Below are 11,558 nucleotides of genomic sequence, written 5' to 3'. Positions count from 1 at the left end.
TCAAATCTCCCATAGCTTTATCTTCCTCCATTCTTTCAGCTAAGAACTTTCCTCATACTTCACTGAAAAACCAAGGCTATTTGCTCTCTTCACTTCCTTTTCACAACCTCACATCATTTAGATGCCTTCTGCTATTAGCTCATCCTTTATCACTTTCTCACATTAGGAAGGGGCCCTTTTCCTTATCAAGTCAAAACCCTCTTCATTCATGTGACTCCATTACATCCTATCTTCCCCAGCAGTTGCCCCCTCTATCAATTCTACTATCTCACTCCTGTTCAATTTCTCCCTGTCTACTGGTTGCTTCCTTATTATCTACAGACATGTCATGTCTCCCCAATCCTCAAAAAAATCCTCACTTAATTCTTCCTTTCCTACTACCTATCATCCTATATATCTTTCCTCCCCTTTGTGGCTAAGTTCCTTAATCTGAGAATCGTCTGCATAGAGTTGATAATGAAATCTATGAAAGCTGATATGATCATGAAGTGAAATACTATAGAGGGAGAAAAGAAGAGGGTCCAGGACAGAGCTTTGGGAATACCCACAGTCATCAGACATTATCTTGATGACAGTACAACAAAGAAGACTGAGAAAGTGCCGTCAGATAGGCAGGAGGAAGACCAGGAGAGTACTATGTCTCTCAAAAGACTGAAGAGAAGAAATATTCAAAGAGAAGAGGGTGATCCATACCATCCAAGGCTGCAAAAAGATCAAAGATAAAGATTAAGAAAATATAATTAGATTTGGTTAGATGTTTATATATTTAAATATATGCACATATATATTAAACATACAAATATGTAATAAATTATTTTTGATGGCATGTGTCTCTCCAAATGAATGATTATGGTAACCAACATTCATACTCAAATACACAAATGGATCTCTAATCTCATCAATTTGGGAGTACCCTCCAATGATTCACTTCACAACTCATCATCCATGCTTGGCTGTCCTGTGTGACTCTCATTCATGTTTTTTCCAAAAATTCAGCACAATCTACCAAAAATGTTTGAATGCCTTCCCCTTCCCCCTCCCAACATTTTCAGAGTAACAGTAAAGTACTCTTGACTATCCACTTGACTGACTTTCCTCAGTCTTGCCAAATATCTAATTTACCTTCCCTTTCTGTCATACGATTGCTTGAATTCTATTCCTTTTTTCACTTTCCTCATTGGTTTTATGTCATAACCTGTTCACACCCCTAAGGCACTTCTCCATTGTCCTCTGTGTGATGCTTACTTTTAGTTTATTTGAGCGAATGGTTTCCTGTGCCTCAATGCTAAACAGAAATACTGGTAAAATGTTTGTATTCAAAAGATGGAATTCTGCTATTTTGAGCTTATGAATATTGAGTGATAAAAACATATATAAAGAATTTACTGAATGCCAGGCATTGTGATGAATGCTGGTAATATAAATACAAGCAAGCAAGACAATCTTTGCCCTCAAGAAATTAACTTTCTAATGGAGAAGACAACATACAGAAGGATACTGAAAAGGAGGAATAGAAATATTCATTCGGGACCAAGAAGAGGAGACAGCTGGAAAGTAATGTGGAGGCCTAGACTCCAGAAAATCAGAAAAAACTCACTTTGAGAGCAGAAAATCCAGGGAATCGTAAGTCCAAGATTCTGATGGGAGGGGGATGCGATGAATCCTAAAAAGGACAGTATTGTGAGGAAATTAAAAGAAGTGTGGAGCCTAAAATGATATGGTAAAAAAAAAAAAAGCTCATCTATCAGGATCAGGGGGCCCCCAAACTTTCTAGTTTGTTCTAGAAAAGGGGAAAGGAAAAAAAATTCTCATGTTTAAGACTTATGTGTGCAAAAGAGATTTATTAGAGAATATTCTTTACATCTTTTTGGGAATGGGAAGTTTTGTTACAGTTCTCCAAATATGTACTCAAATTGGGATGGTGTGATGGTGTGGCATTTCCCTCAAGATGGCTTCTTTGTTGTAAAGAAAAAGTCCCATCTCATCACTGATGTGTGTTAGAGATTCTCCTTCCTTTAAGGGATTCTACAATGGTGATTTAGAAGAATCTTCACTTTGGAATTTTTGAGCAGAGTAATTGCTTGAAGGTTATGGCTTTGAAAGTATTCTCATTCTGCTTGAGGTTAGTGATCAAAGGAGACATGGAGGATCTTGTCTATGATCCCAGGTATAATGGGTTACTTAGATCTAGAAGTTATTGTGGAAATGGGGAAAACTTGATTGGTATCTTTGTGCAGTTTTTCATTTGTAACTTGTTCCAAGCTGTTCATGTTCTTCATGAACTCTGATGTTTGCTGATCTTCAACCACAGAATTCCAAAGTGCTATGTAATGCAAATTATTACTATTTCAGAAAAAAATACCTTTCCTTAGGTGATGACAGGAGAAGGAGCCAGAATTAAATATATAAAGAGATTCCTATAAGAAACTTGTTACAGATGGCTTCATCACACACAGTAATTTCCATCCATGACCCTTTACTCCAGTGAAAAATTTACAATTCAAATACAGGTTTGGGGGGGCCCAATCCACCAAAGTCTCCCATGTGTTCCAACTTGTCATCATTACTCCTCATCTCCTATGACATATAAGCTTACTTCGAGTTTCAGAATAGGTTCCACTGAAATATGGCCTGCCCAAAGGTTTTATGCTTGATAATCAATTTGGCATAACATATCCTCATGGATAGCTTTTGGAAAGGAGCAGTGGTAGCCGTAGACAATTGTTTATAATCTTCAGTTATTTGAGATCTTCCCTTTGGCCATGCTGACTTCTAAAGTTCATTCATTCATTCATCATTCTTCAAATATTTATTAAGCATCTACTATAAATAAGATACTATGCCAAGAGACACAACCATTTGTATGCAGTGACAGACATCATTGACTTTTGGTGCAAAATCTGATCAATGTGTGAGAACCAGGTCCAAACTTTTTACACACACATACATACACACACACACACACACACACACAAGCCCCACATGCATAATTTTTTCTTGGTAGTCTCCTGGGATAATGACAATGAGAAGAAACAGCTGATGATGGAAGTTTAAGTCTCTCCCCTTATCTACTTCATTTCTGATCATTCATCACCAAGACAAACAAATAATATCCATAATGAATAAATAAAACTGTCTCCAGAAACCACTGAGTAGCTTCTTCTTCATTCCTACTCTCCCTTATTCTCCACAGAATGGTTTTATTTTCTTTTTCACAGTGTCTCTCTGTTTCTCAGATCTTCTCATTGTACAACTAATTAATCCAAGGAGCCATTTCCTGATTTATGTTAGCTTTGGAACTCTATATTTGGTCTTTATTTCAGAAAAGGCTCCCTCTGTGCAGTATCATATGTTCCCTCCATAGGAAAATGGTTGTTTTTGTTTTGTTTTGTTTTTTTATTCCTTTGTATGGAAAATTTATATGGTTTTCTCTGTGGAGTGGGGTTCAGGGTGGTGGTGGGAGGTGACTGCCAACTAACCACTGGTTATTATGTAATCAAATTATTTGGGAGTGTGCCAGAAAAGGCAAAGAAAGAGGAAGGCATATTAGCTATGGTTGCATCAAATAGTAGCACAACTTCAAATATGGTGTTTAAGGCAAGTACAGTTTTTACTGTCACATTCCCAATTCCCACAGAGAATGCTTATTAGAAGCAGAAGTTGACTAGACACTTGTTCTTTACCACTGGGGTTTGATGATTCTACATGCACACAACAGAGAAACCAATCTGTACTTGGAACTGATGAGCCTGGTCAAATCCAGATGGTTCTTTGATTTTTACTGATTTCCCTAGCTAAATCAGAGCAAGGCAAATTACAGGTCCTTACTGAACAATTGTTATGGGCAAGGCACAGTACTAGGTGCTATGGGAGATGCAAAGATCTGTGAGCCATAGACTCTCTTCTCTATGAGTGTATATGTAATGGGGCTTGGATGCATGCCCAGATCACCTAAAATAGAAGTACCCATTTGGGAGATGCCTGGGACCCGCTTTTGGGAAAAGACAGATATTCAATGCTTCCCTACCATGTGGGTTGATATGGCCTCTTTCTATTGGCTGTGTAGCAGAAACTACCTGTATCTTTAAAAGCTACCACCTTAGAACAGTTTTGTTCTCTTTCTAGAGATATTAAAAGTCTTGTTCACTTGTATCATGGGGACCATGCACCAAATTGGTTAGGAGAAAGTTTACCTTTTTCTTCCCCTTCAGGTTTTTTATGGCCCTGAGAAATGGACTTTGGGCTTGTTCTCATTTCTTGTGCTCTTTATCAGTTTGGGATGTGGAAGTGTAATTCAGAACCTGGGCCATGGAGACCTTGGACTCAGGATTCCAGGCCAGATATTGTAGCAGGGAAACCCTGAGAAGTCAGAGTCTTAAAGACATAAGCCCAGGCTAGCATCGGGCTTGGAACTCAGTGTGACTGGTGATATATAGGACGTGAACTAAGTTTATGAACCTTGTCTTCCTTTCTTCCCTAGAAACTGAAATGGTGTTTGTTCTAGCTATAATTTTGAAGGGAATATTCCTCTACCAAAGCTAATCTACCTATTAAGGGGTTAAATGAAACTGGGGGTACTAAGACCCCTAAATGGAGGAGATACAATTGGTGAGGTTTGAGTCAGTCATGGAGATGAGAAACCCTCTTAATGCCTCCTCCTCCTCCTCTCCCCCCTTGTAGCTGGACTCAACCATCTCTGCTGCCACTGCCACGATGGTCTTGTTCCTCCTCACATGGATGAAAGAACTACCAACAGGGCTCAGGCTGCCATCAGCCGGTAGATCAGCCTGGAGTTCTGTCTTCTAAATCTACCTATCCATGTCTTACTACTTCAACCAAGATGAGGCGGCATTGAAGAACTTTCCCAAGTATTTCCTACACCAATCCCATGAGGAGAGAGAACATGTTGAGAAGCTGATGGAACTTCAGAACTAATGAGATGATGGGATCTTCCTTCAGGACATAAGAAACCAGACAGCAATGACTGGGAGAGAGGCTGAATGAAATCTGTATTGGGGGTAAAAATGTCAATCAGTCTTTACTGGAATTGTACAGGCTGACAACTGATAAAAACGACTCCCATTTCTGCAATTTCATCAAAACCTAGTGCTTGGACCAACACGTAAAATCCATCAAACAACTGAGTGATCATGTAACCAATCTGCACAAAACGGGGCCCCTGATCATGGCACGGTGTAATATCTTTTTGACAAGCACACTCTTGAAGGCAGTGACAACAAGAGCTAAGTCTCCTCCTACCTGGGAGCTGTGGGCACGACTCCTATGGTCTTTCATGCATGCATATTTTAGTTATCTGACCTTTTTACAATCTGTGCCCCAAACAATCACCATTTACATTTCAATGAAGTGACTTTGGTACTAATGAAAAAAAAGTTCTGAAGCATCCTAAGGGACAGGATGAATTGTAATATATCTGATATTACAAATGGTTTAGTTGCTTCTAGTTACAATGTAGGCTATTTAGACACATACGTGTATACACACATGTATGCATATATACATATATGTTCATGTTTACAGGTACATGTCTATGCATACCTTCTTGTATTATCGACACATACATACAAGTGTGTACACACATATGTCTCTAGGAAGCAACTTTGGGTGATACACAGTGAATCCTTTAGTTTATCCAGAACAATGATTTCATTGGTTTAGGGAGCTCCTGGCACAGGAAATCCTTCCGTCAATGCAGATCAATATCTTTCCTGTAACTTGCAATGGTAGAGAGTTGCCAGGGCACTGAGAGGTTTGATGACTTGACTTTGGTCACACAGTTTGATTGGGATGGCTGAGGGCTGACTCCAGAGAAGAGGCTGACTTGCTTGATTCTTATTTTCTTTCTGTTTTCTCTGCAAAAGGAGAAAGATCAGAAATGACAGAAGAAAAATGGCCCTTCCCCAGTTTGGCCCCAGAGACTCACCTCTAATGGAGTTGATACCCAACCCAAGAGAAGTAAGGAGAGATCCAGTTAATTGAAGGATAGTAAATAGATACTAGGAGATTTTTGACTTTGATGAATTAAACTCATCTGACCTAGATCAATCATATCTGTAAGTCCAGAAAAGTGTGTTTGTTGAGCCACTGTCAGAGGATTGGAAAGATCAGAAGTATCACAACATTGGAGAAGGGCAAATGGTCCAGTTTCTTAAAAAGAAAAAGAGTCTGCCAATTAGGAGACAATGAACTTCTCTTGAATGGATCATTTAAGAGATGATTGGTGGGGGCAGCTGGGTGGCTTAGTGGATTGAGAGCCAGGCCCAGAGGTGGGAGGTCCTGGGTTCAAATCTGGCCTCAGACACTTCCCAGTTGTGTGACCCTGGGCAAGTCACTGACAACCCACCCCCCCATTGGCTTAGCCCTTACCACTCTTCTGTCTTAGAACCAATACTGGGTATTGGCTCTAAGACAAAAGGTAAGGGTTAAAAAAAAGAGAAAGAGAGAGAGAGATGATTGGGAAGGGCAGCTAGGTAGTCTGGAGTAGAGAGGTCCTGGGTTCAAATTTGACCTCAGATACTTCATAGCTGTGTGAACCTGGGCAAGTCACCTAACTCCCATTTGCCTAGCCCTTGCTGCCCTTATGTCTTAAAACTGGTACTAGCACAGAAGGTAAGGGTTTGCAGGTAGAGGAAAGATGATTGGGAAACATCTACAGAGGAAGCAGTGATTCTAAAGATCTAGCATGACATTTTCAGGAAACAACCACATCATCTTTTTTTACTTTTTTATAGGGGGAGGGGGTTGCCCAAGATCACAAAATTAGAAGAAAATGGGAATGCTGCAGCTTAGACTTTTAGATAAATTCTAATTTTGGGTGAATCAAATACTTTGGATGAATTTTGGATCTAATTCTGGATAAAGAGCTATGGTTTGGCATAAGGATATTGATAAGCTAAAGTGAGTCCAGAGGAGGCCAGTGAGGATAATGAAAGGCCTTAAGTCTGTATCATCTGAAAATTTGTTGAAAGAACTGGGCATGTTTAGCCTGGAAAAGAGAGATCTGAGTGTCAGGATAAAGTGCTGGGCCTTTAGTCAGGAAGATACATCTTTTGAGTTCAAATCTGACCTCAAACACTAATTGTGTGACCCTGTTGGCCTCAGTTTCCTCATCTGTAAAAATGCTTTGTAGAGGGAAATGGCAAACCAATCCAGTCTCTTTGCCAAGAGAGCTCTAAATGAAGAGTCTGACACAACTGAAAACAACTGAACAACAAAGATAAAAACTATTTTCAAGTATTTGAAAGGTTATCACTTGGAGGAGAGATTAGACTTAATCTGTTGGTAACTGTGAACAAGTCACTTAACCTCTGTCTTCTCTGTTTCCTCGACTATAAAATGGAGATAATAATTGCACCTAACTCACAAGGTTATTGAGGATGAAATGAAATCACTTTGGTAAAGCCCTTAGGAGACTTCCGGTTCCGCAGCCAAGATGGCGGAGTAGAAGCCGGGAAGTTAGAAACCTTCATGTAAAGCGAATAGCTCGGCGCCTGACGTAGTTGGTGCTCCTTTCCCTTCCCCAGTTTGGTCTTAGAGGTTGACTCCTTCTGAGGTCGAGTTGAACAAGTCCTAGTGATTTTGTTTGCTGGAGAAACAGGGCGAAGGTTGCCAGTCTTAACAGTTCCACCCACTCCTCTTGCCCCCAGCTTGAGTTGCAGGGGCATTGTGGGAGGGGAAAAGTCTCTCCTCTCCCCTGCTCCGCGGAGCTCCTTTGTAATTGTGCCAAGCAGAATCCCTGGGATAATTTGAAGGGAAACTGAGCGAAGGGTGTGATGGGACTTAAACGGAGTTTTATACTCTAATTCAGATAAAAGTTTAGACGGAGACACCTTCCCGCCCCCTCAAACTCCATTGGCCGAACAAAAAAAGATTTTCAAAAGAAAGACTTTTAAAATGCCCAGGGGCTCTTCTCGGGAGGGTGAGGCTGGCTAAATACCGCCTGTCATCTTTAAAGAGGTGGCCGACCCTTGAAGCCCTTGCCCTTGGGGTTAGAAACTGCAGTGAAAAAGAAGAAAAGCCGGGAGCTTGAAAGAGTTGTAGCAGAAGTTGGGGACGGAGATGGCTCCCGCCAAGAGGATGCTTCACCACTACAGGCTGTGGCAGCAGATGGCGGCAGAGAGCAGCTGCAGCATCTCTGCTGAGATTTCCGAGGAGGGAGGGAGGAAGCCCAGAAGAGAGCAGCAGTAAAAACGTCCAATGAGAGAGCAATAGGATGACATCACCAGAGAACATCGGTACCTCCGCAAATTGAAACTACTCATGTATTCTGGCCACACTATGCTCCCTCTGCGTATGCTTCTCTGTGCGTGTTCTCTAATCACATAGTTCTTAGGAGACTGGATCTGGAGTCAGGAAAACCTGAGTTCAAAGCCAACCTCAGATCCTTCCTAATTATGTGACTCTGGGCAAGTCACTACACCTTTGTTTGCCTCCATTTCTTTAAATTTAAAATGAATATAAATAATAAAGACATCTTCTTTGTCAGAGTTCTTGGGAAGATCAAATGAAATAGTAATTGGTAAAACGACTTAGCACAATGCCTTCTTGTTGTTCAGTCTTTATCAATCCTGCCTTATTCTTCATGACCGCACTTAGGGTTTTCTTGGTAGAGATACTGGAGTGATCTGTCATTTCCTTCTCCAGTTCATTTCTATAGATGAGGAAACAGGCAAACAGGGTCAAGTGACTTGTTCAAGGTCGCACAGCTAGGAAGTGTCTGAGGTCGGATTTGAACTCAGGGTGATGAGTCTTCTTGACTCCACATCTGGAACTCTATCCACTGGGCCATTTAGCTGCCCTACAGGACATAGTAAGCACTATATGAATGTATAATCCTTTGCTTTCCTTCCTCTTTTGCCCTCTCCTGGTAGTGTGGGACACTGTACCCCTACATATAAGAGGTAAATCAATCTTTTCTCTTTCTTTTCCTTTCTTTCTTTCTTTCTTTCTTTCTTTCTTTCTTTCTTTCTTTCTTTCTTTCTTTCTTTCTCTCTTTCTTTCTCAATATTGCATTCATTCCAAGAGAGAAGAGTAGTAAGGGCTAGGCAATTGGAGTTAAGTGACTTGCCCAGGGTCACATAGCTAGGACATATCTGAGGTCATATTTGAACCCAGGACCTCCTATCCCCAGGATTGGCTTTCTATCCACTGAGCCACTAGCTGCCCCTGGTAAATCTTTCTTGTAACTTATCTTACTACAGTCAAGTGATGGGCAAACTTTCTAAAGAGGGGGCCAAAGGAAAGGAGATGCTCATCTGTCAGTCTGTTTCTAAGGCAACTCTTTTGAAGTTTCATTGTATCGTATCCTACTCATTGTTTTTGTCAGATTAGGAATAATGTCGTGGCCAGAAAGAACATTTCATGGGGCTGCATCTGGCCAGCGGGCTGTAGTTTGCCCATCACTATACTAAGCTATTTGTTTGTGAAACCCTGACTTCTCTGGCCCCCACTGTCTACAGGCTAAATATATTACATTTTACCTGTCCTTTAGGGGTTTCTACTATACTTAAGTGGTTTGGGGAATATCTAGACTCTACCAATTTCTACAACCCTAACTGATGGTGTTTCCTTAAGTGTAAGATTGGGTCCCTTGCACTCCAGTTCCATTTAACAGTCAGATTAGTTTTTTCAAAGCAATATTTTCTTCAAAAGATATAGTGAATATATAATCATTCAGCAAAATCTCTCTTACCCCTTGTACCATCTTAGTCTAAGGAGATGGAAAAGGGATTAGAATCACAGTTTGATTCACTTCCTATAATATCCCAGGTTTTAGGTCTAAAACTTGTCTTGGGCTCCAGTTCTAGGAAAGTGGGCTTCTAATAGCTTTCCTGCTGGACTATCAAGTTATGATATTCCACCTGAAATCCTGGTCTAAAATCTTTAGGGCTTGAGGTCCTAAGTCAGGAGGACTTAACACCAGCACCTAAAAGTGAGGACAAATGAAACCAAATAGACAAATGCACCAGACATTTGGGAAAAATGAGTAGAAGAAAGAAATCCTTTCTCTCCTATTTTGAGCTGTGGGTAAACTGTGATTTTTGCCTTTTAGATATCAGTAGAAAAGAGAATGTAGGAAAGGTTACAGAGTTGTCCCACTTTGGCTTATTCCAGCTGTGCAATCAATCAAAGGAAGCAATTCCCACCCACATAGTAGGAAAATGCAGGATATAGAGTACCTTCATGTTAGATGATCTGTGTGTACACAGGACAAGGCTTCCATTTTGAATTCATGTATCCTTAGTTTGGCTTACTACAAATAAATAGATCACTGAGGCAATAAATACTTTCAATCTAGAGTAGTCTTGGGGGGATTCACATGTGAGAACCAATATGGAGTCCCATCTAAAAATATGCAATCTCTTGCTTAACATCTCCCTTCTTTACATTCATCTGTCACAAGCTGCCTAACTTGAGCCTTATGGACTGTTGCCAGCCTCTTCTACTCAGATTCCTAACTGGTTCTTCCACATTAGTGCATTTCCTAATCCAAGATAATATACAGTTCTCCATTTTTAAAATATAAAACGTTTCTTAACTTTTTTGAAGTTTATACTATTCTTCATTTTATCCTTGTTGGAAATTAGTTCTATGAAAGAAAAAAAAGAAAACTTTTCCATCCATAGAAGAAAATAAGTTCTTTTCCCCAATTTTCTTCAACCTTTCTTAAATATTTTTTGAATTGTGTTTTGAGTTCTTCCAAAGGCTGAGCCCAATTTGCTGGAGTTTCTGATTTTTTTCTTGGTGTTCCTTGGTCCTCCTCTATTCCATTTGTTCTTTGTTCATTACCCGAATAAAAGTTGTTGACTGTATTTCTTTTTTCTTTTTCTGTTGTTTATTCATATTTTTTCCTTCTTTCCCTCTCTTTAATGGCTATATTCTTGCTCCTCTGTTTATTTTGCTAGATCAGTGAGTCTGGGTTTTTCTGCCCTGAAGGGGCTTCTTCTCAGCTCAGCTGATTAACTGGATTAGGCTGATGGAGCTAACCTGTTGTATTAATGTGCCCTGAGGCCAGATCTTCCCCAGCTGCCAGCAGAGGCTAAAGGTGAAAGTGAAGGTGTAGAGGCTGAAGGTAGTTACCCTCCATCTTCCTCTCTGCTCCTTTCTGCAAGTCCCCTCCCTGCCAGCTGCTGGGTCAGAGCCCTGAGCTTCCTGTGGTATGCTTTCTTGGTTGCAGCCTTTGCCCTGATATCCCCTCAGTCAGCCAGAGTCATACCACAGGTCTCTGCACAGTAGGTTGGGGAGTGGTGTTGGATCTTTCCCTTATATCTGAGAATTCATCTTTATCTATGTACTTTCAGGTTGAATCAAGTAGAAGAGACCTGTGGCTCTGTCTTGTTGAGTTTTGCTTTCTGTCTATTTTGTACACTAGTTCTTCTAATTGTTTATTAGCTCTGTGAGATTGAGCTTTTCTGCCCTCTGGAGGCTTCTTCTTTTCACTATTGATAAACCGGATTAAACTAGTTGAGCAAATCTGCAGAGCTGAATGTGCCCTGAGGCCAAAACTTCCAGCTGCAGAGGCCTAAGATGGAGGTGTG

At 40.6% G+C, this 11,558-nt stretch overlaps 1 pseudogene; it reads left to right on the top strand.

Annotated features, from left to right (window-relative positions):
* The first annotated feature begins 1,019 nt into the window (after positions 1-1,019).
* LOC123239585 lies at positions 1,020-5,247 on the top strand (annotated as a pseudogene).
* Positions 5,248-11,558: the final 6,311 nt, after the last annotated feature.

Source organism: Gracilinanus agilis, chromosome 3 (assembly GCF_016433145.1).
Source record: "Gracilinanus agilis isolate LMUSP501 chromosome 3, AgileGrace, whole genome shotgun sequence".
NCBI classification, from domain to species: Eukaryota; Metazoa; Chordata; class Mammalia; order Didelphimorphia; family Didelphidae; genus Gracilinanus; species Gracilinanus agilis.
This window is presented reverse-complemented; position numbering and strand designations above follow the sequence as displayed.